The following is a 6,000-nucleotide window of genomic DNA, read 5'->3' as shown; positions in this document are numbered from 1 at the left end:
GCCGTTTTTTTTTCATTTTCAAATGGTTCAGAAATTAATTCTAGCAATTATAGTTCAAAAACAAAAATTAACTCTAGTTTATTGCCAAGATAGATTTTATAAAATATTACTTGTATTTCTTAAGCATGGCATATCAAAAATCCCTAGGACTAAGCATACTCCATCAAATGAAATCACAAGTAATTAATTTAAAATCTTAATTCAATTAAAATTAGTGAAAAAAGTAAATAAAAGAATTAATGAAATTACCACATGGATGAAATTCGACCTCCTCCGTCGTCCCAATGTTGGGGCTTAACTAATCATGTAGAAAACACACTCAAAATATGTATTCATGGCTCAAAAAGTGTATACAAGAAGAGAAAATAATGAAACAGAAAATCCGCAACAACAAAAATGCGTTACAGACTGACTGTTTCAACTCTCAACTGTTATGATGAAGAAACTGTTACAATGAAGATAAATGTTGCAAACCAGTTGAAGAAACTGTTACGAAGGATGAATAAACCGTCGACGTTTCCCTGTTCTTCACGAGCAGCAGTGGCAGCAGCAACAAAGTTTTAAAAAATTCTTAATTCACGCCTCCTGAGCTATCCTCTCGACCCCCTTCTTTGTGATACCAGAAATCTATTTATACTCCTCAGCCTCATTTAATCACGCCATAACTCAAGATAATTCTCTCTTTACTCGGCTTAAAGAGAAAATATTTTTTGGATATTTTTTTCCTTTAATTAGCTCTCCACACGCTGAAATGATGTATAAACACTCCAAACATGATCTTACACGCTGTAGAATTGATTCAACACTCTCCAAACACATGAGTACACGTCTAAATTTGATGTGATCGTGTGATATTCATTTCTTGAACGTGCTTCCTGATTTCTTGATTGCGATGATTCCAGCCAATTATGATCGATCTTAACACCCAAAATGTCTTCCTCTATCCATATCACAAATACCCATTGAAAATCATAGGTTTAATCGAACTCTAACCCCTCCAAAAATCGATCGACCCAACTGCCAGTGAGAAGAAATATTTTCCCTCCTTTTTCCAAAATTTGAATTATGAGAAGAAAAGGGTCCTCCCCCTAATCCTGTATGGGTGTCCCTTTAGCAATTGGGGTGGAAATAGTAATTTTCTGGGTTCCTCCGGTACATTTCTGGGACGCTTCCGGTGCATTTCTGAGGTGCCTCCGGTACATTATCTTGGGGTGTAAAACACTACTTTTCGAGCTCATTTCGTCGCAAAGGCTTATTTCTCTAAAAACATATACAAAAACATAAAATAACACAATAAGTATTTAATCGAGTCTAACAATACAGAACATTGAGAAAAAAATAGACACATAAATGCGTCTATCACATATGCATATCCAACTTTTTTCTAAGTTTTCTCATAATTGTACTCTTTTCCCTTCAGTCAGGTTTTGTCCCTTCGGATTTTCCTGATAAGTTTTTAATGAGGCAATTAGCTTAGATACAGTGGTCATCTAGGGGGAGTGTTATAAACAGAAGTTTATTTGGTAGATGCCCACTTTAGTGGGACCCCATTACTTGGGCACCAAGTATGTAAACTCTATAAATAGAGTCCCAAACCTTTGTAAACACACAATGATGGATAGAATTTCCCCCCTCTTATTCTCTCTACTTTGTGTCTCTCCTTCTCTATCTTCTATATCACAAGATTCATCAAATTTTCTTTTATTAATGAAATCTCTAATTAATTGTATTAACTAGTTGGAAGCCTAACAAGCTAAGCTCTAACAACATACACTACATTAATTGAACAGGTTGCGGTACTAGCCTACCAGCGAGCCTCATGGGTAACCTAGCCAAGGGAGCCGAAGCGGATGGGGGGTGACATTGTGTCACAAGGGGGGCAACTAACACTACCTTCCATGTTAATTTCTGCAATATTACGTTATTGGGGGATCGAACCTGGGACCTCCTGGAGCGCATGAAATTTTGGGAAACGGGGATGACCAGCTAAGCTAGGTGCCCGTTAATTAAATCAGTCTAGATTGTAATAAATTAGTCAAATAGAAATATTATAATTGCCAATATTAATTCGTAATAAATGTTTGATATTATCACTCCACAATGCTTCAAAAAAAAAATCACTCCACAAGGAGAGTAACGAAATTTTATGTTTTGATTCCTAAGAAAAATATATTATATTTTCTTGAACTATTGATTTTCTTATATTATCAGTCTTCGTAGATTTTCTCCCGCCCATTTAAATTTTCACGGCTATATATAGGTTCGTTGAATAATCAAGTTCAATTTTGGCAAATAAGTGTTTTTTTTTTTGACAATATTGTTGTAATTATAGTAGTTTGTTGGTAATATCTTCAATGTTTTTTACCTTTATTTATATAGATTCTTTGATAAGAAAAACATGTATATAGATCCTGGCGTCATTAGGGGCTATCCTGCAAGAATTAGGGGCGACTAATAAGACGAAATAGGGTCACCCAAACGTAAAATGAAGCCATCCCTTATCGAAGATTTTTCGAAATGACATTTATACTCTCCATAATCGGTAGATAAAATTACAATCGATAGTTTAATGTGGCGTGCTTCATTTTTTTCTATGAAGCCCATAATCGGTTGTTCATTCCATAATCGGGTGAATTTGTATACACAATCGGTGGATATAATCGGTAGATAACTTTATAATCGGACGTTTAGTCGTATATAGTTGGTTTTCGGCAACTTTTTCCTATTGTTTGGTTTTAGTGTTTGGTGGGATACAGAGAAGAAGAAGAGAAAGAAGAAGAAGTGGGAGTTTACCATTTTTCTTAAATCAACAAGAAACATGGATGGGTATGAAGAAGAAGGTGAAGAACATAATGTTGAAGCTTCACTACCGTATAGAGAAGACGATTTGGGGTATATGTTGAATGATCCAAACTTTTGTGGATAGGAAACCCTAGACGACGCTTTCATGGAGGAAACCGGAGAATCAACCGAGATCGAAGCTAACGATGCATCTAATACACATGTATTGTGTTAAGATACTCATAACCCACTTTGTATGCGTTTGTATGAGTTTTTAAACGAGAAAATTTGATTTTTGCATGCATTGAATGCCATGAACTACCCAGAATTGGTAGATAATGTGGTTATATATCTACCGATTATCAATAACTGTGTAATATACTATCATTAATCGGTAGAAAAAGGAACATAGAATTCTAACGATTATGAAAAACCCTCATATTGAAAATTTCAATTTGAGATAATCGGTAGTTTCGCAAATTTACATAACTACCGATTGACAAAGTCTCCCCAAATACATATATTTCAAAACTTCAATTATTAGTTTGTTTCATAATCCACAATCGGTAGATTTTGAAAATTTTTAAACCTCTGATTATTGTGTCTCCCCAAAATAAAACTCCTCCAAAACTGATTTTTTTTAATTCTTCAGATCTCATAATCGGTAGATGAGTTTTGTTTTCTACCGATTCAATAATAATCGAGCGTATGAGAAATACAACTGCTACCGATTATTCACGATTATTCATACATAGACCGGAACCTTTTCAAAGTATTTAATCGGTATTATATAAACTATATTTATCCTCCGATTTTGCATCAATTGGTAGATATGTGCTATCCCGTGCTTCCGATTGTAGTGGCCTAACTTGTTGTTATTGTTTGTAGGCTATTGTAGCGGTGGATGAGGATTTGTTGTTATTGTTTTTAGGCTATCCCGTGCTATCCGGATACTCTTATTGGACATGTAATGGTTGCGAAGTTAAAACCACATGAAATGGATACGATGAAGTCTATGAGGATTTGTAAAGCGAGTGCGATCTTAAGTAAGATTAAGAAGGACGACCCCGACAACCTTTCATCCTTGTCTACTATCAAGGCGGCCCTAGATACGATCAAAAGGACGGAATGGGATGGTAGAACGGTTATGAAACAATCAGAGTGGTTAGCGGAGTTACATGACTACATGTTGCGAACGGAAGAAAATGATGGTAAAGTGGTACATATTTTCTTGGCACATCCTTTGATGACAATTGGAACAATGCTTTCATCAATTTTTTTTTGATAGACGCAACTTATAAGACAAACATATATAACATGCCGTTGTTCTACATTGCTTGTCACACTTCAGACAAAAACACGCTTACGATTGCATGGGGTTTAATGGATCATGAGGAAAATGTGCGTTTCATTTGGATGTTGGAGACATTGTGGTCCATTTATAACGGTGATAATTTTCCAAGGGTTATTGTAACGGATAACGATGAAGCCTTAATGTATGCTATAACGGTAGTGTTTCCGGAAGACCGAAACTTGCAATGTACGTGGCACATTCAGTTCAACCTCAAATCCAATTGTCGTCATCATTTCCAAGCTAAAAAACCAAGGAAGGGTATCAAGAGGTCGAAGGAAGAGGATGAGCGCATTAGTAAATTAACCGTGGAAGAACGAGAGGAAAATAAAAGGTTATTTGATGAAAAATGGAAGGAGGGTGGAATAATTTGGAGAAAGTTCAAGATCGTTTGGTCGATGGCCGAGGAAATTTACGAAAATAACTTGAAGAAATTTGAGGATGAATATGGCACGGACTACCCAAAACCCGTTGAGTATTGTAAAAAACAATGGTTACCGCTTAAGGAGAGGTTTGTGTTTGCATGGACATATGAATATCGTAACTTCAAGAACGAGGCGACAAGCATTGCGGAGGGGTCTCATGGCCGATTAAAGAAAATACTAATTGGTAGTCAAAATGGAGTTGTGTCGATCCAAGAAGCAATCCATGAATACACCAATCGTGATCTCATAAAGATTAGGGGTTGTATGCAATTTAGTGCACATAGATTCCCTACGGAACATGAAAAATGAAAGATTGCTTCTAAGGGGCATTTTTCATAAAGTTTCAAGATGTGCAATAAATCACATGATGGAACAATTGAAGTTATATAGATCTTACGATAACGAGAATATGGTTTGTGTTTGCAAGGATATGATAGGTATTGGACTCCCTTGTCGTCATAAAATGGGTAGGTATGTCGAAGTGATTGACATCAATGATATTCATCCATTTTGGAAGTAATTAAATTTCACCCCAAGCACCCCGGTAGTTGATGGTCCGTCGTGGTATGAGTCGGAATTGTGTGCACAAATAGCCGAGCATTGTGCTACAACAAATGGCGCCAAGAAGCAAATATTGATGCACCATTTGGAAGAAACCCTTCACCCTTGTTTAAGGGAGGTTGATGAACCTATTAACCAAAAGGGGACGGGTAGGCCGAGCACCGAAGTGTCTAGGATCGTCGAAAGAAAAAAGTTGAATGAGCATTTGTCTAAAAAAAGTGACCCGTATACGGAAGCCGAATTTGAAGATGAGTCGGAACCTAAGAAAAGAGGTCGTCCAAGAAAGGATCAAAGTGGACCAACCGCACGAAAAGTGAAACCAAAGGTCTCTACGGAGCCTTCTCAAGTAAGTCAATCCGAAGTGGTGGAAGAAGTTGTGTTAGTGGAGACCCAAACTAGCTCTGTAATAGTTGATCAAATGAGCAACTCGCAACAAACACAACCAACGGAAAAGGTGACTATCAAAGAGAAGTATGATACTCTTCGTTGTCCTAGTGATCTTCATGGAAGACAAATTCGAACCATGTATACAATTATCGAAGAGTATTTGGAACAACTGCCTCCACTCATTTCTCCCTTTGTTTTGTCAACCGACGAGGTTGATGGGGATGGAAATTGTGGGTTTCACATCGCTACGGAACAGATGAGTCACTTTGACGAGGCGGTTATCCAAGATGTAACCCAATGCCAATATTTAAGAAATAAGATGACGGTACAACTAATAAAGGACAAGGGTTTATATATGGAGATGATGAGGCGAGGAAATATACACGACAAAGAACAAGATTTCAAAGAATTAGTTGCGTGTGTAAAGTGCCGAAAGGGATTAAAGACAATCGGATTCAAGTATTGGATGACAATGCCTAAATGTGGATATCTCTT

The sequence above is a fragment of the Papaver somniferum genome, chromosome 5, assembly GCF_003573695.1.
Source record: "Papaver somniferum cultivar HN1 chromosome 5, ASM357369v1, whole genome shotgun sequence".
Classification (NCBI taxonomy): domain Eukaryota; kingdom Viridiplantae; phylum Streptophyta; class Magnoliopsida; order Ranunculales; family Papaveraceae; genus Papaver; species Papaver somniferum.
Note: the sequence above shows the minus strand (reverse complement) of the source record.